Source organism: Bos grunniens, chromosome 27, assembly GCF_055505025.1.
Source record: "Bos grunniens cultivar Pamir isolate PY7600 chromosome 27, Bosgru_T2T1.0, whole genome shotgun sequence".
NCBI lineage: Eukaryota > Metazoa > Chordata > Mammalia > Artiodactyla > Bovidae > Bos > Bos grunniens.
The window spans coordinates 31543271-31567245 of NC_141191.1; the positions used below are offsets into that span (position 1 = coordinate 31543271).

General features: G+C 39.4%; 1 long non-coding RNA gene across 1 annotated transcript; it reads right to left on the bottom strand.

The window, feature by feature from the left end:
- Positions 1-22323, bottom strand: LOC147343736 (uncharacterized). The gene is made up of 3 exons (XR_015155960.1): positions 22239-22323; positions 3228-3315; positions 1-805 (listed from the first exon to the last, which is right to left on the bottom strand). It is a non-coding gene; the product is annotated as an uncharacterized LOC147343736 (long non-coding RNA).
- Positions 22324-23975: the final 1652 nt, after the last annotated feature.

Consider the following 23975-nt stretch of genomic DNA (forward strand, 5'->3'; position numbering starts at 1 on the left):
TTGGTGGTGCAGAATTCTCTCAGCTTTTGCTTGTCTGAAAAGCTTTTGATTTCTCCTTCATACTTGAATGAGATCCTTGCTGGGTACAATAATCTGGGCTGTAGGTTATTTTCTTTCATCATTTTAAGTATGTCTTGCCATTCCCTCCTGGCTTGAAGAGTTTCTATTGAAAGATCAGCTGTTATCCTTATGGGAATTCCCTTGTGTGTTATTTGTTGTTTTTCCCTTGCTGCTTTTAATATTTGTTCTTTGTGTTTGATCTTTGTTAATTTGATTAATATGTGTCTTGGGGTGTTTCACCTTGGGTTTATCCTGTTTGGGACTCTCTGGGTTTCTTGGACTTGGGTGATTATTTCCTTCCCCATTTTAGGGAAGTTTTCAACTATTATCTCCTCAAGTATTTTCTCATGGTCTTTCTTTTTGTCTTCTTCTTCTGGAACCCCTATGATTCGAATGTTGTAGCGTTTGATATTGTCCTGGAGGTCTCTGAGATTGTCCTCATTTCTTTTAATTCGTTTTTCTTTTATCCTCTCTGATTCATTTATTTCTACCATTCTATCTTCTAATTCACTAATCCTATCTTCTGCAAGACGATACTTTATACACATATTTTTTGAAGAATCATATAGGAAAGACAACTGGAATGGAATAATGGGGATTCTATGCATAATGGCTTTTTTCACCCCATGGGCACAAGGCATGGCCTATTCTTGAACTATTCTCGTCTTAATCTTGACCATAGATCATGTCTCCTTTACTTGATCCCTTCATGAGTGAGAACACAGTGTCTCTTATCTTCTCATCCCTAAGAGTTAGCATAAAACCCAATAAAATATTCTTAATGTTTATTAAATGAATAAACCAAATCCCAACTATAAGCAGCAAAATAGACATTGGTCACTTATGTATCAGCTTCATTGCTGTTTTGAAAAGCAAAGTTTGAAAAAGGCTTCCTTACCCTCTTGTACCTGTTGGTGGGTATGTAAATGGATATAACCACTATGGAGAACAGAATGAAGTTAAAAAACTAAAAATAGTTTAAATACTAAAAATAAAACTACTATATGATCCAACAATCCCACTACTGGGCAAATAGCCCAAGAAAGCCATAATTCAAAAAGACACATTGCCACCCCTGTGTTCATTGCAGTGCTATTTACAAAAGCCAGGACATGGAAGCAACCCAAGTGTCCACTGACAGATGAATGGAGAAAGAAAATGTGGTCATCTATACAATGGAATATTACTTGGCCATAACAAGGAATGAAATTGGAGCATTTGTAGTGATGTGGATGAACCTAGAGTCTGTCACACAAAATGAGTTAAGTCAGAAAGAGAAAAACAAATATTAATGCACATTAATGTATATATATATATATATATGCGAAATCTAGAAAAATAGTACAGATAAACCAAATTTGCAAGGCAGGAATAGAACTGTAGATGCAGAGAACAGACTTGTTGACACAGGAAGGGGAAGAAGAGGGTGGGACAAACTGAGAGAGTGGCATTGACATATATATACTCCCATGTGTAAATAGCTGGTAGGAAGTGGCTGTGTAACACACGGAGATGAGCCCGTTCCTCTGTGATGACCTAGATGCATGGGGTTGGGTGGCGGAGAGGTCCACGAGGGAGGGCGTATATGTATATACATATAGCGGATTCATGGTTGTTGTACAGCAGAAACTAACTCAACATTGTAAAGCAATTATACTCCAATTTAAATAAACAAGTAAAAGAAAAAGTCTTCCTTATTTAGAATCCAACAGTATTCAGTTCAGTTCAGTTCAGTTCCCTGTTTTCTGTCTGGATCACTGGGCCATGACAGAGGTTTATGGAATAAATGTTACTGTAATTACCTTGGAGGTAAAAATAAGGAAGCAAGAAAAGACTGGGCTTGTTTTCATCCTTGTGTTATGTCCACTCTGAGGATGTCTCAATATATATCCATGGGAAATGTGAGCTCCGAGAAGATGAAAAGTTTTAATTGTAAAAGCCCGTGTTGTTAGTGCAGTCAAGAGAGACAGCAATGAGGAACTGCCCAAGATAAGTGAAACATCATGTAAATTGATCAGAAAATTACTGGCAGTTATGCTATCTCCAACAAAATGATTCATGCTGATTTGAGGAAGTATTTCTTGCCTCTATTAACAGCCTTAATGTTAGGAGCAGTGGGAAAGTCATGGAAGCTGAAGAAGCCGGCAGGTCTTACAAATTTTCTGCTCCCAGGAAGGGCATACCTGCTCTGCGCAGATCTTTAAGGGCTTTAGTTTGCCACAGGGAATTAAATTCGGTAGAGCTATAGCCAGGTGCTCTCTTTTCACCCTTCCTTCACTTCCCGGCATCCAGCATGACATGGAATGTCTGGCTGGTGAGCTCAAGTCCTAGAGATAAATGCATGACTTTACATCCATTTATTTTCTTCAATGAAGTCAGTAGCTTATTGGAAGGCTGTATTCATTGGTTGATCTACTCTGCTTTTTATTTATTTATTGGCTTTCTTTATCAATGTTACTTATTTATTTTAAAATTTTTATTGGAGTACATGCATGTGTGCTAAGCTGTGGCTGACTCTTTGTGACCCTATGGACTGTCTCCCACAAGGCTCCTCTGTCCATGGGATTTCCAGGGCAAGAATACTGGAGTGGGTTGCCATTTCCTTCTCCAGGGGATCTTCCTGACCCAGAGATCAAACCCAAATCTCTTATGTCTCCTGCATTGGCAGGCAGGCTCTTTACTACTAGAGCCACGTGGGAAGCCCCTTTATCAACGTTATTTATTTATTTTAAACGTTTTATTGGAGTATACTTAATTTTCAAGTTTGTGTTAGTTTCAGGTGTACAGCAAAGTGAATCAGTTACACACACACACACACACACACACACACACACATATAGCCATTTTTTTTTTCAGATTATATCCCCATATAAGTTATTACAGAATATTGAGTAAAGTTACCTGTGCTCCATAGTCTGAGTCCTTAATGAGTTTGAATGTGATTTTGTGCTTGTGTAACAAAGGTGTCTTTGTGTGTTTTTAACTTCTCTGCAGTAGTGATTATCCACTTAGCATATTCTGCTTTTTTTTTAAAGTAGCTCAGCCTAGGACACCAAACTCAGAGAAAAAGAAGAAGCGAAATGTTTCACTCCCTCCCTTTGCAAAACATCTGCTTAAGATTTACAAAAGACTGAATTATAGTGTTTCACTCCTAGTTCATCACTCACCTTGAATAAATCAACTCTCTCTGAATCTTAGTTTTTCCACCTGTATATGGGGAATCACATTTACACATGCATCCAGTTGGGCAGAAGTCTGCAAATAGAAAGCAACCAGAAAGCAGAATTTGTAATCTTTTATTTTTATACTGTATTTGATTTATTTTAGGAATTTTGGTAATCATCCTCTTAAATCATTTCTAAAACTGTCAGTAATTTGCATCGTGGTTGGGCCAGAAGATCGCAAAATTGAATATTCATATCAGTGCAAATCATTTCAGTACTATTCCTCTATAAACCTGGAGGAAATGAACTTTAGTTTAAATTTTCATCAGCACAGATACTAAGTAGCTGCCCTGGCTCATTTGCAGAAGAGCCACCTATTATACCGCATTCCAATTTATAGTCTGAAATATGTTTAACACCTACTGCAAAGTATTTCCTAATGTCCTCCTAAAGGTCTTTTTATATGATTTATAGTAGTTTCCCTAGAAAATCATACAATCAGTTTTAATGTGTATTTATTAAATTTCTGTTCTGTGTCCAGTACTGGGTTTGTAACTGACGATGCTACTAAAGAAACATGAGAAAAATCTCTGCTGACCGAGAGCTCAAAAATCATTTGTGCTGATTTTCTGACTCCAACCAGATTGAATTTTATGGTGTCTGTGTCAGTTGACCTCTTAGGAAAAAAAAAGTATACCATGTACTGGAGTAGTTGGAGAAATCTTTGAAGGTGATGGGCTGAGCTGGTAAGTGATGATAGAAACATTTGGAGGGATCACGAAGGTAGATTGCGCAGGCTGCTTAACTCTTGGGAGTATCATTCACATAACAAAGTAAATAACACTCCGTAGAGTTGTGCAGTGTCCAAATCACCGAGGATACAAGAGCATAACTTAATGGGAAGTAGAGGCAGAATAGACTCTGAGCTGTGGGTTTCTATGAATCACACATATGATATTTCACAGCCATGAGACCTTGTTAAAATTATCTTTTCTAAATCTGCATTTCCCCACAATTAAAATCAGGTTTATAAGATAGTTTCTTATGCACATGTGAGGATGGAAAAAGATAAGGGTGGTTAAATATTCAGTAGACTCCTGGTCAGTGAAGTACATTTTAGTTTTTGCTACTGCTTTTATTTTTAATTAAGAGCTTGGGAGAGCCTGTGCAGCCTTTTAGCTATTCAAGTTATTCAGGAAACTTCGAATGTGGAGTGAGTGTGCATGTGTGTCTGGGTGGGGGTGAGGGTGGCGTAGCGTCTTTCTCACTGAAGATTTAAAAGGGCAAATCTTTTGTGGACATGGGAGAAATCTTGAAAAGAAAGGCTGCATCTCTATAATCGTATAATCCATTTCCTGCTTTTTGATAGATTATTCAAAATCTGCTGATAAGAAAATGCCTGGGCTGGCCCTGTTTTGCTGTTTATTTGGAGTGTAAACAGACATTGATATCAGCGCTTCACATGTTTATAAGGCTGGATTTTTCCAGGAAGAGTAATGCAGTGAGAGATGACTATTTCTGAACAAAGAAGTATGGAAGAGCAAGACCTCTTCGCCTAGTGTGCCCTGCCAGAAATGCTCCCACTGATGGGAGACACACAAATGCCTGACCTTATATCCTTTGTTTGGAAGAAGGAGTGTGTGTGTGTGCATGCGCACACGCACATAACCATGTGTGTTGGGGAAAGGATTAGGGAGAATAGGGATACAGAGATTTTTATAGATACGTAGAATTTTACAGATTTGATACAAGGATATGTGGCCCTAACTCCTGTTTCCTATTTTCTTAAAAGGAGCTAAACATTTAAATACATAGTTTTACTAGTTTATAAGTGATTTTAGTCAAAAAGTATAGGCATACAATAAAAATCGGGAAAATAGGATTATGGCGTTTTGTTCCTTCTTAACATTATTATTTCATTTCCTCTTGGTCTATTTTCCCTGCATCTTTTTTTTTTTTTTTTTGCAGTGCTTTCACCATAGTGTAAATATTAATTTGCATATTCCTTTCTCACTAATGATATAAGTATTTTTTGTGTTGCTAAATCTTTTTCATTACCACTCATTTTAATCTCCGGAAAGCACTGTTAAGACTGAATATAAACATTTTATGCCATTATCATCCTACTATTGGAGAGCGTAATGGTTTTTTACTATAAATACTATTTTGATGGTCATCTTACTGCATAATTTCTTTCCTACATTCCCACCACCGCCCCCCCCCGTCCCGCCACCTTTGGAAGGGATTTACCTAATAGAATTACTAGTAAAAGGATATGAAGATTTGCATGGTTAAATGTATTTTATCAGGGCCTATTTCTTGAGAAGATGTAGATGTGTAGATTTTACCAATGCATCCTTCTAAATTCCCACTTTCCAGTCCCCAGATCTTATCGCCAACAATGCTTCTAGAAGATGTAGAACATCAGTGCTTATGCAGAAGTCGACTAAATCTCAGTAACCCCTATAGGCAGTGGGATTCCAATAGAGGTCTGAATCATCCTGCTTGTTAAATAAGAGCAAAGTCTAAATTACAGCTAAAGCCAAAAATCTTCTGATCTTTATTTCTCTTGTTTCTGGATGTAGAGGGTAAAAATGTACCTCCTTGGATGAGTCGGGCAGTGGTAGAGTAGCTCAGCACAGATGTGGTATTAAGGAGGGCGTGGGAATTGCAAACAGCTCGCCTATTTCTAGAGCAGTGGAGAGGCCAGAACTAAACAAGAGCGATGCATGAAAAATGGCTTAAATATTAAGCAGCTACGTCCTGCCATTCTGGTCCGAGTGGGTGAAGAATATGCATAAATAAAAATTAAATACGAGAAAAGGTCTAAAAATAAAATCATACAAAGCTCATGAAGCTGAAACTCTGAATACAAATACAATCCCACGTCTTTGGGTGAAATCCATAACCAGTTTTCGGCAATACCCACCTGACTCGCTCACTGAATTGCAAAATGAGAGAATATAAATCAGAGTTGACAACGAGGTCTTATTTCCCTCTTTAGAGGTTTTAGCTGAATAATAAATCATACAGATCCAGCCTCGTGGACCTCTTAGGGTTCAGAACCATTCTCTTTGTTGGAGCCTACAAACAATAATTCCTACTATGCGATACATGTACAAAGCGAACCTCCGTCCCTCACACTGTCACCTCCCGTTCCAATTAAGCAGATCAGTAAGGAGAGAGAAGGTTTACTTACTCTAGTCAGCCAGAACACAATTGGCTACTCATCTGAAAAATCTCCCGATTTCAGTTCTCGCTGCAGGTTGCTATCAAATTATTTTTTAAGATAAACTTTTCTCAGATGTTACATGTAATACATGGGTATCTGCCTGTTAAAAATTCCAGCCCTCTGATATGTAGAGAACACTACATTATAATTTGAGCTAGCCTCCAGTCACCTCAACTGTCTCAGAATTAATTTCATTAATATAGTTAGTCATAGAAGCACACACTGTCTCACACCATACTTTTCATATACATTTTATATTTATATGTATATATTATAGACAAACATACATATATAATTTAGTTTTTAAAAATTAATAGTATTTTACTATACATATTACAGATACTGTTTTGTGACTTCTAATAATATGTTTTAGGGATCTCTCTGTCATTATAAGATATATGTATACATTTATACATACACATGTAGACATATAGATGTCTACATGTATATACATATAGATGTATACATGTGTATGTATAAATGTATACATATATCTTATACTGAAAGAGAAACTCCCCAGGTTAGTAGGTGCCCAATATGCTACTGGAGATCAGTGGAGAAATAACTCCAGAAAGAATGAAGGGATGGAGCCAAAGCAAAAACAGTACCCAGCTATGGATGTGACTGGTGATAGAAGCAAGGTCTGATGCTGTAAAGAGCAATATTGCATAGGAACCTGGAATGTCAGGTCCATGAATCAAGGCAAATTGGAAGTGGTCAAACAAGAGATGGCAAGAGTGAATGTCGACATTCTAGGAATCAGCGAACTCAAATGGACTGGAATGGGTGAATTTAACTCCGATGACCATTATATCTACTACTATGGGCAGGAATCCCTCAGAAGAAATAGAGTAGCCATCATGGTCAACAAAAGAGTCTGAAATGCAGTATTTGTATGCAATCTCAAAAACGACAGAATGATCTCTGTTCGTTTCCAAGGCAAACCATTCAATATCACAGTAATCCAAGTCTATGCCCCAACCAGTAATGCTGAAGAAGCTGAAGTTGAACGGTTCTATGAAGACCTACAAGACCTTTTAGAACTAACACCCAGAAAAGATGTCCTTTTCATTATAGGGGACTGGAATGCAAAAGTAGGAAGTCAAGAAACACCTGGAGTAACAGGCAAATTTGGCCTTGGAATACGGAATGAAGCAGGGCAAAGACTAATAGAATTTTGCCAAGAAAATGCACTGATCATAACAAACACCCTCTTCCAACAACACAGGAGAAGACTCTATACATGGACATCACCAGATGGTCAACACCGAAATCAGATTGATTATATTCTTTGCAGCCAAAGATGGAGAAGCTCTATACAGTCAGCAAAAACAAGACCAGGAGCTGACTGTGGCTTAGACCATGAACTCCTTATTGCCAAATTCAGACTGAAATTGAAGAAAGTGGGGAAAACCACTAGACCATTCAGGTATGACCTAAATCAAATCCCTTATGATTATACAGTGGAAGTGAGAAATAGATTTAAGGGCCTAGATCTGATAGATAGAGTGCCTGATGAACTATGGAATGAGGTTCGTGACATTGTACAGGAGACAGGGATCAAGACCATTCCCATAGAAAAGAAATGCAAAAAAGCAAAATGGCTGTCTGGGGAGGCCTTACAAATAGCTGTGAAAAGAAGAGAAGTGAAAAGCAAAGGAGAAAAGGAAAGATATAAACATCTGAATGCAGAGTTCCAAAGAATAGCAAGAAGAGATAAGAAAGCCTTCTTCGGCGATCAATGCAAAGAAATAGAGGAAAACAACAGAATGGGAAAGACTAGGGATCTCTTCAAGAAAATCAGAGATACCAAAGGAACATTTCATGCAAAGATGGGCTCGATAAAGGACAGAAATGGTATGGACCTAACAGAAGCAGAAGATATTAAGAAGAGATGGCAAGAATACACAGAAGAACTGTACAGAAAAGATCTTCATGACCCAGATAATCACGATGGTGTGATCACTGACCTAGAGCCAGACATCCTGGATTGTGAAGTCAAGTGGGCCTTACAAAGCATCACTACGACCAAAGCTAGTGGAGGTGATGGAATTCCAGTTGAGCTATTCCAAATCTTGAAAGATGATGCTGTGAAAGTGCTGCACTCCATATGCCAGCAAATTTGGAAAACTCAGCAGTGGTCACAGGCCTGGAAAAGGTCAGTTTTCATTCCAATCCCAAAGAAAGGCAATGCCAAAGAATGCTCAAACTACCGCACAATTGCACTCATCTCACACTCTAGTAAAGTAATACTCAAAATTCTCCAAGCCAGGCTTTAGCAATATGTGAACCGTGAACTTCCTGATATTCAAGCTGGTTTTAGAAAAGGCAGAGGAACCAGAGATCAAATTGCCAACATCCCCTGGATCATGGAAAAAGCAAGAGAGTTCCAGAAAAACATCTATTTCTGCTTTATTGACTATGCCAAAGCCTTTGACTCTGTGGATCACAAGAAACTGTGGGAAATTCTGAAAGAGATGGGAATACCAGACTACCTGATCTGCCTCTTGAGAAATTTGTATGCAGGTCAGGAAGCAACAGTTAGAACTGGACATGGAACAACAGCCTGGTTCCAAATAGGAAAAGGAGTTCGTCAAGGCTGTATATTGTCACCCTGTTTATTTAACTTATATGCAGAGTACATCATGAGAAATGCTGGACTGGAAGAAATACAAGCTGGAATCAAGATTGCTGGGAGAAATATCAATAACCTCAGATATGCAGATGACACCACCCTTAGAGCAGAAAGTGAAGAGGAACTCAAAAGCCTGTTGATGAAAGTGAAAGAGGAAAGTGAAAAAGTTGGCTTAAAGGTCAACATTCAGAAAACGAAGATCATGGCATCCGGTCCCTTCATGGGAAATAGATGGAGAAAACAGTGGAAACAGTGTCAGACTTTATTTTTCTGGGCTCCAAACTCACTACAGATGGTGACTGCAGCCATGAAATTAAAAGACGCTTACTCCTTGGAAGGAAAGTTATGACCAACCTAGATAGCATATTCAAAAGCAGAGACATTACTTTGCCGACAAAGGTTCGTCTAGTCAAGGGTATGGTTTTTCCTGTGGTCATATATGGATGTGAGAGTTGGACTGTGAAGAAGGCTGAGCACCGAAGAATTGATGCTTTTGAACTGTGGTGTTGGAGAAGACTCTTGAGAGTCCCTTGGACTGCAAAGAGATCCAACCAGTCCATTCTGAAGGAGATCAGCCCTGGGATTTCTTTGGAAGGAATGATGCTAAAGCTGAAACTCCAGTACTTTGGCCACCTCATGCGAAGAGTTGACTCATTGGAAAAGACTCTGATGCTGGGAGGGATTGGGGGCAGGAGGAGAAGGGGACGACAGAGGATGAGATGGCTGGATGGCATCACTGACTTGATGAATGTGAGTCTGGGTGAACTCCGGTAGTTGGTGATGGACAGGGAGGCCTGGCGTGCTGCGATTCATGGGGTGGCAAAGAGTCGGACACCACTGAGCGACTGATCTGATCTGATATCCTATATATATATGTGTATATGCATATTATTATTATGTATATATGCACATAATAAAATGACAAGAACTTCTCTGACATTAAGATATATATGTATATAAATACATATTAATATGTATTACCTATATATTATATATATACACACATATATATATGGCTGTGCCTGCTGCTGCTGCTAAGTCGCTTCAGTTGTGTCCAACTCTGTGTGACCCCATAGACGGCAGCCCACCAGGCCCCCCCGTCCCTGGGATTCTCCAGGCAAGAACACTGGAGTGGGTTGCCATTTCCTTCTCCAATATACATAATGGCTACCTTATTCTATTTAAATGCTACATTTCATTCCATTTGCAGTTGTACAATAATTTACCCAACCCTTTAATACTGAAGAACACTTGAATACTTTTCAGATTTTCAAAAGCAATGCTATTGTACAGCATGTGCATGCGTGTGTGACTGTGTGTGTGTGTTTGTGCATGTGTGCATTTATTTGTGAATCTATCAGGATAGACTTCAAGACTTAAAACAGCTTTGTCAACTAGGCTTGAGTATTTAAAGTTATATTAAATCTTATGAAATTGTTCTTCTACAATTTAGAGGAATACCATTTCCCCCACTATTTGCCAGTATTGGTATTAGAAATAGATTTGCTGGAGTGGGAAATATTGCTTCTTGTCATTCATGACATGTCCCTGAATGTTAATGAAATTCAGCTTTTTTAATGTTTCTCATCTGAATTGTATTTCGTTTTTTGCAAATTTTCTATTTACATTTCTCCTAGTTTTTTTTCTCATGGTTCTTTGTCTTTTTAAATTGAATTTTATATATTTATATAAAATTCTATAAAATTTATATGCATATGAAAGCCTTTTCTGTTTGGTCAAAAGTATTTACTTAAGATTTTTGTTGACTGTGTTATACTAGGGAGAAGGCAGAAGGGATGGGGACTAAGGAGAGAAAATAAGTTATATTGTGCTCTTATAGTATTGTTCTGAAGACAGAGCTATTCCTGTTGTTTAGAAGAATAGACAGCACTTTGTAAGATCTGAAAAAGATTATGAAACATAAGTGTTAAGGACTAAATCAGTATATATAAAAAATTGCTCGCTTTCAGTATGTTTCCCTCTCACTTCTATGTTTTAGTTTATATTTTCATCCAGTATCTAAATGCAGGTTTATAACTGAATCCAATAAAATGGCTATTTTTTGTGTAAGACAAGTGATAAGGTCTTATACTTTATACTCTGTGTCTTGTCATGATTACCCATCATTATATTTCTTTGGCTTACAGAACAAATCTTTATTCTTCATCAGGAATAGATAGATACATGGGACTTCCCTGGAGGTCTGGTGGTTAAGACTCCATGCTTCCAATGTGAGGGGCATGGGTTCGATCACTGGTTGTGAACTAAGAAACCAAATGCTGTGGAATAGCCAGAAAAAAAAAAAGCCCAAATACAATGAAAACAAACAAACAAAAAAACAGAATAGATAGGTATAAATGGTAAAACTTACAATTTCCTAAATTTAAACTACTCCTAAGGTCTAATATTCAGTTCTAGAATGAAACTTATTGATTAAATTCCTATAAATGTATAGAACATTCAACATTCAGCTCAACATCCAGAAAACTGAGATCATGGCATCCGGCAAATAGATGGGGAAACAGTGGCAGACTTTATTTTCTAGGGCTCCAAAATCACTGCAGATGGTGACTGGAGCCATGAAATTAAGATGTTTACTCCTTGGAAGGAAAGTTATGACCAACCTACACAGCATATTAAAAAGCAGAGACATTACTTTTCCAACAAAGGTCCATCTAGTCAAGGCTTTGATTTTTCCAGTGGTCATGTATGGATGTGAGAGTTGTACTATAAAGAAAGCTGAGCACTGAAGAATTGATGCTTTTGAACTGTGGTGTTGGAGAAGACTCTTGAGAGTCCCTTGAACTGCAAGGAGATCCAACCAGTCCATCCTAAAGCAGATCAGTCCTGGGTGTTCGTTGGAAGGACTGATGTTGAAGCTGAAGCTCCAATACTTTGGCCACCTGACACGAAGAGCTGACTCACTGGAAAAGACCCTTGATGTTGGGAAAGATTGAGGGCAGGAGGAGAAGGGGATAACAGAGGATGAGATGGTTGGATGGCATCACCAACTTGATGGACATGAGTTTGGGTAAACTCTGGGCGTTGGTGATGGATAGGGAGGTCTAGCGTGCTGCGGTCCATGTGGTCATAAAGAGTCGGACATGACTGAGTGACTGAACTGAACTGAAATATATAGATGTTTGAAATAAAATCAAATACCTTCCTCACCTGCACTTTTCACTTACTTTCTTCACCATAGATGTGAAATTTATTTATTCAGAATTCAAATGCCTATAGAGGCAGATCTCGTTTTATTGAGTTTTGATATTGTGCCTTGCAGGTTCTGTATTTTTTACAAATTGAAGGTTTGTGGCCACCCTGTGTCCAGCAACTCTATCGGTTCCCACTATTTTTCCAACAGCATTTGCTCACATCATGTCTCTGAGTCACATTTTTGTAATTCTTGGAATATTTCAAACTTTTACACTATTATTCTATTTGTTATGGTGATCTGTGATCATCGATCTTTGATGTTGCTATTGTTACTGTTTGGGGGTGCCAAATTAAAATTTAAGTCTATATTAAAATTTCAATATAGCTTTAGATTATTCCCTAGGTATTTTTGCACTTTCTACTTGTGCTTATTATAGACATTTCCCCAGTGGATTGTAAATACTTCTACATATGTCTCTCCACTGTTTTATTAACATCTTGATAACAAGGATCTTTTTTCTCCATTAGTGCATCATTAATGCCTGAAATAATTCATAAAATATAGTAGGTGATCCAACAAACATTGATTTTTTAATATACAGTTGTGGATGGAATCAGAAGGCAATGGCACCCCACTCCAGTACTCTTGCCTGGAAAATCCCATGGATGGAGGACTCTGGTAGGCTGCAGTCCATGGGTTGCAAAGAGTCAGACACAACTGAGTGACTTCACTTTCACTTTTCACTTTCATGCGTTGGAGAAGGAAATGGCAACCCATCCAGTGTTCTTGCCTGGAGAATCCCAGGGACGGGGGAGCCTGGTGGGCTGCCATCTATGGGGTCTCACAGAGTCAGATGTGACTGAAGTGACTTAGCAGCAGCAGCAGCAGGATGGAATACCCTCCCTTGCTCACCAAATTATATTAAATGCACACCTGTGGCTTGGTTGTGACCTGTCTTTCCTGGCTCTTCTTTAGTTCCTTCCCTGACAGGGACTTCCCTGGTGGTCCAGTGGTTAAAACTCTGTGCTTCCAATGCAGGGGGTGTGGGTTCGATCCCTGGTCAGGGAACTAAGATCCCGCATGCCTCATGACAAAAAAAAAAAAAAGAAACAAACAAACAAACAAAAAAACCCACAAAGCAGAAGCAATATTGTAACAAATTCAATAAAGACTTCAAAAAGGTCCACATCAAAAAAACACAAAAAATATTAATGACGTTTGGAGGGATAAGAGGACAAGAAGGTTATTGCTACTGTAGCTCTGACTTTAGAAGCAGCAGTGTTCCTTCTATAACAGAAAAGGGGGAGAACAACTCTTTTGCTGTTATAAGTCTCATAAATTGAATAGTGATGATTGTTGAGTATCATGAAGGAATAATTTTAAAAGTCATAGAACTGTGCTTTGCTCCTCATGGAAAAACTGAGTGATCACTCTTTTTTGGTTTTATATTGGTGTTTTTTTTTTTTAACTTTTTATTTTGTATTGGGGTATAACTGATTAATAAACAATGTTGTGATCGTTTCAGGTGAACAGCTAAGGGTTTCAGCCACACATATACATGTATCCACTGAATGATAATTCTAATGAGAGCAGCAAACCACTGTTTTGCTTCTCTCCTTACTTCTTTTATTTTAAAGCCAGGATAGGAATGGTTTCCTTATTTCAAGAGCTGAAATCTTAAGGCTAGTTTTGTTTGAAAGAAAATATATATGTTTAATATGAGCTCATGGAGATTTTGAAATTGCAGAGCATTTCCATGGGCTTACATAAGAAGAGGGAATGCTTCTCTCAGGAATTATACTGACTGCTGTCTCCCGAATGTCCTCCTGCAGGCTGGTAGGTACTGGTTTTCCACTTCTTTATGAGTCACTCCCAGAATCATGTAATTTGTCTCCTCCACATAGAACAATAGCTCACCCATCTGAGATAACTGGGCGGACAGCTATTGATCTTACCTTCTGCAGGCTCTCCAGAGCTCTTTCTAAGACTCTGTTTTACCCCTTTCATTTACCTTTGAAATGGATCGCCCCACCACCATGCAATGTACGGTCATATAAGTGTAATTGTGAAAAATGCAAATCCAAAGCTGCGCAATGAAAATATGAAAGTCTTATGAACATAACACAAAATTATGCTAATGCTGTGAATTGAAAATTCTTTTTCCAGAATCACAGAATTCCAGAGTTGGCAGGCAGCATGAGCTGTGTTGACATTGTGACTGCCACATGGCATTGCCACTTTAGCTGGTGAACAGAGAGAGCTGTGTCATTTGACAGGATTAGTTTTACAAAATGTGTATTTCCAATTAAATGCGGCCTTCAGGATTCCATCCCTCAAATAAAATGCAACCAATTTGCATGAAAATGATAAAAATTGCTCCACAGAAGTTGTGCATAATTTGTAATCTGTAATAAACAAGACATTTATATGGTTGGATAAGAAAAAAAAGGATGGAAGAAAAGTCAGGATCCAGGAATAGATGGTGGTAGTGGGGAACGAAAGAAGCCAGAATGAAGACATTCAGAACAGAGTGAGCAACAGAGAGATAATTGATGCAGAGCAGGCTTCTCTGGTGGCTTAGATGGTAAAGAATTTGTCTGCAGTGCAGGAGATCTGGGTTCCATCCCTGGGTAGGGAAGATCTCCTGGAAAAGGAAATGGCAAGAATACTCCAGTATTCTTGCCTGGGAAATTCCATGGGCAGAGGAGCCTGGTGGACTACAGTCCCTGGAGTCCCAAAGAGTCAGACACGACTGAGTGACTAACACTTTCACTTTTACTAATGCTGAGAGCAGGGGAAGGACATGGAAGCACAGGCAAGCCCAAGAAGGACTAAGACTTGGAACAACACTAGCATTCAGGCCTTCCCATTTGGTCCATTTATCTCTAAATGGAGCCAGGAAAGACTAGAAAGGGCAAGAACAGAGACTCTGCTCAGAGCTTCAGATCAGCAGGTGCCCCTTGGCATCCATTAGCACGACTTGGGGACCAAGATATTCAGCTGGCTCCTGTCTAACCTTGAGTCTTCCTCCTGTATTAACTGAGGGTGTTCCCTGGCTCTGCTCTTGACTTCTAATTCCTCCTTTGTTGTTCCTGGGATCTCTGGCATTCCATCTTGGATAAACACGTGGGTTTATTCATTTCACAAAAAGAGTGATGCTAGCTACCACTTGGTGGATACTTTGCATCAGGTTTTCCTCATGGACTTTTTCCAGTGATGTAAGATACTGATATCCTCCTCCAAAGGAGTACTACACTTAGATATTTCAGGGGTTTTTTAGACATCTTCTGTTTCTATTATCAATGTGATCAGTCTCTCATTAAAGTAAAAATTATAAACTTAGCTTATAATTACAGGGAATAATTGTACAGAAATAATGAAAAACTATGTTATAACATTTTAGTACAGAGTTTCATATTAAATCAGTATTTCTACTTTTCAAGAAGTAAACATGTCTAATAACTCTCACTTCCAAATCAAGACTTTTTGTAAGGAAAAGAAAATAGCTATATAGACAAATACCTTATGATATCACTTTTTTTCAGAATCTAAAATATGATACAAATGAACCTACCCACAAAACAGAAACAGAGTCACAGATAGAAAACAAACCTATGGTCACCAAAAGGGAAAGGGGTGGGAGAGGGATAAACTAGGAGTTGGGAATTAGCAGATACAAACCATTATATATGAAATAGTAGAACAACAAAGTCCTATTGCAGAGAACAGGGAATTATACTAAGTATTCTGTTATAAACCATAATAGAAAAGAATCTAAAAAGAATACACACACACACACATATATACATGTAACTGAATCACTTGACTGCACACCAGAAACCTGCACAATATTGTAGATCAATCATATTTCAATTAAAAAAAAAAGAGTTAACCTCCAGCTCTTTAGGCTTTTCATACTAGTGTTTATTTTTTCCATATATTTAGAGATAGCTCCCCATACAGCTATATGATTCACATGTATCTTTTAAAGAAGTATACACTCTATAAAATAGTAGTAAATTGCTATGCATTTCAGTTTTTATGTAACACAGAGAATGGACATTGTTTTGCAATGTGAATATAATTTTGAGGGGAATAATTCCTATTAATTAAGACCTTATGAGCAGGTACTATTAGGCAACAAGTTCAATCATCCTGCCATGTTTTTGTGGTAAATGTTGGTCTTGGTGTATAATCTCTACTCACTGTGTTCTTGTATTCCAAGTTCTTGCATGCAAATTTTAAAATGCTTAATCTAAAAATCATGCTTGACCTAAAAGATCATGGCATCCACTTCATGGCAAATAGATGGTGAAACAATGGAAACAGTGACAGACTTTATTTTGGGGGGCTCCAAAATCACTGCAAATCATGACTGCAGCCATGAAATTAAAAGACATTTGCTCCTTGGAAGAAAAGCTATGACCAACCTAGACTGCATATTAGAAAGCAGAGACATTACTTTGCCAACAAAGGTTCATCTAATCCAAGCTACAGTTTTCCATTAATCACGTATGGATGTGAGAGTTGGACGATAAAGAAAGCTGAGTGCTGAAGAATTGATGCTTTTGAACTGTGATGTTGGAGAAGACTCTTGAGAGTCCCTTGAACTGCAAGGAGATCCAACCAGTCCATCCTAAAGGAAATCAGTCCTGGGTTTTCATTGGAAGGACTGTTGCTGAAGTTGAAACTCCAATACTTCGGCCAACTGATATGAAAACTGACTCATTTGAAAAAACTGTGATGCTGGAAAAGATTGAAGGCGGGAGGAGAAGTTGATGATAGAAGATGAGATGGTTGGATGGCATCACTGACTCAATGGACATGAGTTTGAGCAAACTCTGGGAGTTGGTGATGCGCAGGGAGGCCTGGTGTGCTACAGTCCATGGAGTCTCAAAGAGTTGGACATGACTGAGTGAGTGAACTGAACCTAGAACATACTTTATGTTTTTAGGTTCACCTAAAAACATACTGTGATTTGATGCAAAAATAGCTCCCCAGCAGTTTGTGTCACTCCTTCTACACAATCTCTGAACAACTTTGAAATGGCAAACCCTGGTAGGAAACTGCTTCAAGTTCCTAGCTGGTTAAGGAGTTTTATACATTTTATTAGTGTAATAATAGATTTTATAGTCAACTGAAATATGTAATTATAAGTGCATATCATCCATATTACCAGCTTGATGCTTGGGCTTAGCTTTGCATTGATTGAAGCACTGCAGCTTTAAAATTAATGATGAAGAGAGTTGATGGTCATTTAAGTTTTCCCACATGAAGGAAAGTATAGGAATAAAGTTTGCTCAGGTAGTGGGGGATGGCCTAAAAGTTCACTCAGGTTTTTCCGTAAGATGTTATAGAAAAACCCGAACAAAATTTTTGGTAGGTAAAGATAAAATGTTGTGGATGAAGAGAGAAAATATGTCATGTGATCTGGGTGCTGTGGGTTTTTTTTTTTTTTTTTTTTTTCCTTTTTTTAATTGGGGAATTGAACAAGTGGTCCTGCCGTGGCTTTGGGGAAAGAGAGACTGAGGTTGTACAGGATGGAGGTTTTGGAGAATAATGGGCTATTCATTGGGTCTGCTTTCATGGTCTTCACAAGTCACAGTTAAAAAATGGAGTCTGTTTTTAATTATTTTGTGTTGCTGGGTTGTTTGTTTCTTTTTAAATGCTACTCCATCCAGAGACTAAATAACTTGGGGCCTGGGAAGTAAGTGTTCAGGTCAGACAGGTATGTATGTCTGTATGATTGGGGAGCAGACATGGGAGGTGCCAAATCAGACTGGGATTCAGGGGAGGGCAGAGAGGGAAGCTGGAGGAGAGGAAGCATTTGAAAGAAGAAGGAGCAGCGTGGTTCTTTGGATGGGCTCTCCCCGAATCTTCTACTTGAAAGATCCTGTGATGAAATATTGAGAAGTCCTCTGGGGACTCCCCGGGTGGTCCAGTGGTTAAGACTCTGCACTCCCAATGCAGGGTATGTGGGTTGCATCCCTGGTGGGGAAACTAAGATCTCACATGCCACAGCCCATGGCCAAAATAAATAATTTTAAAAAACACATATGAATACTTATAAGAAGAAGGCCGCTGGTCCCAAGTCACCCAGATTCTCATCCCTGTGTGTTGTAGTTGCTAACTCGTGTCTGACTCTTTGCAACCCCGTGGACTGTAGTCTTCCAGGCTCCTCTGTCCAAGGAATTCTCCAGCAAGAATCTGGAATAGGTCGCCATTCCCTTCACCAGTGGATCTTTCTGACCCACAGACTGAACCAGAATCTCTATTGTATCCTGCATTGCAGGTAGATTCTTTACTGCTGAGCACCAGGGAAGGTGAAAGCATTAGTTACTCAGTGCTGTCCGACTCTGTGCAACTCCATGGACTGTAGCCTGCCAGGCTCCTCTGTCTGTGAAATTCTCCAGGCAAGAACACTGGAGTGGGTTGCCAATTCCTCCTCCATGGGATCTTCCTGACCCAGGGATCGAATCCGAGTCTCTAGTGTCTCCTGCATTGGCAGGCAGGTTCTTTACTACTGAGCCACCTGGGAAGCCATTCTCATCCCTAGGCCTTTAGCAATTTACTTGATTTGTCTGGCCTTAATTTCCTCCTCTGAAAAGTGGGAACAAATGGAAATTACCTATCTTATAGGGTTATTGTAAAAACTATGATATTAACATGTACCTGAAGCATAGCAGTATGGTGTAAATTGTGAATGATCACTATTACAGCATGGGATAAAGCAAGAGAGGATGCAACATACGCAGAGAAACAAGCAATTCTGAATAACTGAAATTCAGAGTTCGGATGGGAGATGAGGCTGGAGAGACAGAAAGGGACAAAAGAATTTGAATTCCATCCTGAATGCAGTAGGAACCATTGAAAGGTTTTGACAGGAGGAAGGATTAAATTGTGCTTCCCATGAAACAATATGTTGAACTCCCTCAGAGCCCTCAGGAATAACCACCCTGCTGCCATCTTGATTTCAGACATCTAGTCTGCAGAAGCCTGAGAGAATACACATCTTCTGTCTTAAGCCACTCAGCTTGTGGTGCTTTGTGTCAGCAGCCCTAGAAAACTAGCCTAAGGGTAAGAGGGGTCTTTTTTTGGCTCAGAGAAAAAATTACCAACTGAGGTAATTAGGGAGTAATTTTTATGTATCAGGAAATTTTTCAGAGAAAGAATGTTTAATTTGTAAATAAACAGAAAGTATAATACAAAAAAAAAACACAATGAAATATAACTTTGTTTTTTTCATGTGGGAGATAATTGGGCTTCCCTGGTGGCTCAGATAGTAAAGAATTTGCCTATAATGAAGGAGAACTAGGCTTGGTCCCTGGGTCAGGAACATCTCCTGGAATGGCAACCCACTCCAGCATTCTTGCCTGGAGAATGCTATGGACAGAGGAACCTGGCAAGCTACAGTCCATGGGGTCACAAAAAGTCAGGCATGACTGAGCAACTAACACATGAAAACTACAAAGAAAAAATATAACTTTGGTTTTCATGTGCGAGAGAAGAGTAGAAAGGAGAAAGCATGAACGTAGGGAGCCTAGTTGGAGCAAACAAGAGCCTCATTGTCCCAACACTCTGCCTTTGCTTCTGGGGGTTTCTCAAAGCAGACCCCAGCTCTAGCTCCCTGTAGGGGAAGGGGGGAGGTGTCGCATCCATGCATCAAGTACAGCTGTCCTTTCCCAACCCCTAGAGGGCATGCTGCCATTGTGAGCAACGAAATGCTGCTGGATTTAACTCTGGAACCCAGCACTCCCTCTGTAGAGGAACTTATAACACATTTGAACCTTGTTACTGGGAGACCATATATATAAAAAGTTGAAGCTTTAGATCTATTAGAATTTAGAAAGCAAGTAGCTCAGGCTAGCCTATGGAAATAACTGAAGTGAATTTTAACAGTTAAAGTATAACAACGAACTGCTTTCTGCAGGTCCGTTTTCCAGGAACTGCAGAGACAGGCAGCGGTAGGAGTCTAGTCTTGTATTCGCTCACGTTTTCCTTAGTGCTCAATACAGATCCAGTGCCCCTGTGCGATGAACAGGTGAAAAGTCCATGGGTTATATGTGTAAGTGCTGATTTATGCTTTACTTCTCATGGAGGTGGTATCACTACCACTGTCAGGAAAGATGCTGAAGAAGGCCAATCCTGCCAGAGAACCTGACTCCTGGGCCCTGGGTCACTAAGCTCAGTCTGGGAAGGAAGTAGCTTACTGAGTTAAAAGAGATCAGGTAGCTCATATTTAGAGCAGCCAAAAACTGGGGTTAAGTGCTTGCTTGCTCTTTGAGGGGACAATCAATATGATACTGTATTCCAGCAAGAGAGTGGATAAAAGTGTACCCCAAACTATAAATTAAATCAGAATTACCCCAACTGTGCTCTGTGGAACAATGGGATCCTTCGTGAAGTTAACTATGTTGAGATGAGGTGTATTTTTTTCTTGTAAACTTCACTGGGTTGTACACTATTCATTTTCAGGGGTAGCATAAACAGACACAACTTCCTAGAAGTTAGTTGATGATGGAGAATTTCTGTCAGCATCTCCCAGGATAAGGCTTCCCTGGTAGCTCAGCTGGTAAAGAATCTGCCTGCAGTGCAGGAGACCCTGGTTTGATTTCTGGGTCAGGAAGATCTCCTGGAGAAGGGATAGGCTACCCACTCCAGTATCTGTGGGCTTGCCTGGTGGCTCAGATGGTTAAGAATCCACCCATGATGTGGGAGACCTGGGTTTGATTCCTGGGTCAGGAAGATTCCTTGGAGAAGGGAAAGGCTACCCAGTCCAGTATTCTTGCCTGGAGAATTCCATGGACAGGGGAACCTGGAAGGCTACAGTCCATAGGATTACAAAGAGTCAGACATGACTGAGAGGATTTCACTTCACTTTTCCCAAGATACCAATGTTGTATTGACTATAGCTTGGGTTATAAGGTATTAAATCATAGAAGGCAATTCCAGCTCATCCTCTGCCTCTTTAATAAGCATATACAAAAATTTCGGAATTAGAGAAATGTTCAATGATCTAAATTGTCTCTGAATGAAACAATTCCTTTAAAACCATCTTATTATCTTAAGTTCTTTACAGTGAGGATGCCTCTGTCATGTGTACGCCTTCATGCAAGGGCAGTTGCTCCCCTAATCTATGTAATTAACAAAAGCCACATGCACATCTGCTTAAGAATATCTTCCAAAGGCCAGCCATGAGGCCCAGACTTCCAAACATTCATTTTATGTTTATCTTAGGGGATCATTTCTAGAAAGCTCCATTAAAATGGAGCCAAGACTTACAAAAGATCAGCCATAAATTCCAGGGATAGGGTTTATCAGAGACATTTAGAATTTAGACGGTAAACAAGGAATCGTTAAGAAAAAGAACACCAATACAGTATACTAATGCCTATATGTGGAATTTAGAAAGATGGTAACGATAACCCTGTATGCGAGACAGCAAAAGAGACACAGATGTATAGAACAGTCTTTTGGACTCTGTGGGAGAGGGTGAGGGTGGGATGATTTGGGAGAATGGCATTGAACCATGTATAATATCATATGTGAAACGGATCGCTAGTCCAGGTTTGATGCATGAGACAGGGTGCTCGGGGCTGGTGCACTGGGATGACCCAGAGGGATGGGATGGGGAGGGAGGTGGGAGGGAGGGTCAGGATGGGGAACACATGTATACCCGTTCATGTCAATATATGGCAAAACCACTACAATATTGTAAAGTAATTAGCATCCAATTAAAATAAATAAATTAAAAAAAAACACAATAGAAAGATTAAAAAAAAAGGACACGGAAATGTGGGACATGGCACACTTCACTAAGCAGAGTTAGTGATGTGGATTCCAAAACATGATTCTAACTTTTCCAAAGGACTCTATTGGGCTACACCCCACATTCCTGCAAGTTTTACAGTTCCCCAGGCTCAAAATTGAAGAAAGTGCCCAGGGACAGCAACAGAGTCATCAGTGGCTTATTGGACAAGGGGATCTTACATATCTGAAGGAAAATGTCCCAGAGTGAAACCCCACCATGTGCAGGAGATGGCAGGCAGGATATGGCAACAATCTTTACTACTCGGAGGAGAAGGAGGTTACCATTTAAAAGGGATTGATGTCAGGGTGGCTCATCAGTTACTAGGGAAACCAAAGGCTGGAGCAGGAAGCAAGCACATGGGTAGTTACTGATTAAACCTTATGATTAAGAGAATTGAATAGTCATGTGAGTGAAGCAGGAGCTGGTCAAGTAGGGGATATACAGATAGCAAGGGAATAGCCATCTTGAATGGCCTGACCATATAGGCTCCTTTCAAACAGTGGGTCTTCTTGGTAGGCTGATGGGAGATCCTTTCCAAAATGGAAAAGAAACAGTAGACGGAGAAGAGAATGGAGTCCTTAAATTTCTCTGTAAACAATCTTGCCCCTAACAATATCTATCAAGACTTCCTGAGTCCCCAAGGATAACGATCATCTAAAACAACACCATCAGCCATACCAAACCCACTAAAACTCTTCAGGCACACTGAGGCAGAGAACAGGTGGCTAAGACACGATGTCACTGTAGATTCTATCTCTCTTGATGTCTGGCCATATGTGCAATTTCATATAATTCACACTCATGATTTCATGAAGTTCAGGATTTAAAACCTTTCGATACTTTGATGTTTGACAGGTATGCTCTGTCATTCTCCTTCACGTTTCCCTTTGTATTTTCAGCTCCAACAGGTGCAGATTTGCCAAAATGAATGTTAATTGCCTATTTACTGTCTCCTGGCTTGTTCAATTTACTCACAGATCATTTCCTATTCAGAGCCCTGCAGCAGTTTGTCTCTCATTTACTTCCTTAATCAGTTCAGGTTCTAGAAAAACCACATTAAAAAAAAAATAGCCTTTCAAAACCTCACCTTCATCCATAAAAGCCCCCACTGCACTCAGAGAGTAGTTAGTCCTGTTGAAAAGCAGACAGCAAGAAGCCAAAGGGAGAAAAACATCCCTGGGCTGAATTTCCGTTAGAACCAGTCACAAAGAAATGAGGGAGTAATGACTCTGCAGATAGATCTTTCAATAAGCTTAATTCGACCTTCTTGATTTCTCATCCATTCAAGGGTTTTCCTGGAGTTCATCCCTTCTACTTAGTAGCTCAGTGGTACATCTTAGTTCCATCTCACTGATCTCATCACCCGAAATCTTTCATTCCATTTGTTCTGATGGTTAAGGAAGAAATACAAGCAGAGAGCAAACACTGTGGCTTATCGTGAGAGACTGTTTAACAGGTCTGATCAACCAGAGCTCAGAGATGAGAAAAAAGGTGATTTGGGGTTTATGGGTGTACTTATAATGTCTGTTCCCAGGTTACCAAACTATGTGTTTGCAGTAGAAAGCTCAAACTTAAGACTTCAGTTTCCCTTTTTAGACATAAAATTCATATATATATATATATATGAATACATACATACATACATATGAAGACGTATTTTTTCCTTTATTAGCTCTCTTGAACAATAGGAGTCAAAGACCAAATAACTTGTCAGCATCTATAGGATTGGTGAATATATGACCAAACTAAGAAAAGGAAGCTGGGGAAAGGTACTATAATTCTGAGATTTTCTATTTTCAAACGTAAAAGCTCCATGCACAGAGTTGATGCATGTCTGGATTTTGGCATCGTGATGCCTGTTTATATGAGGCACAATCAGTATACGGTTCACACGTGCAAACCTCAGCAGTGGTAAG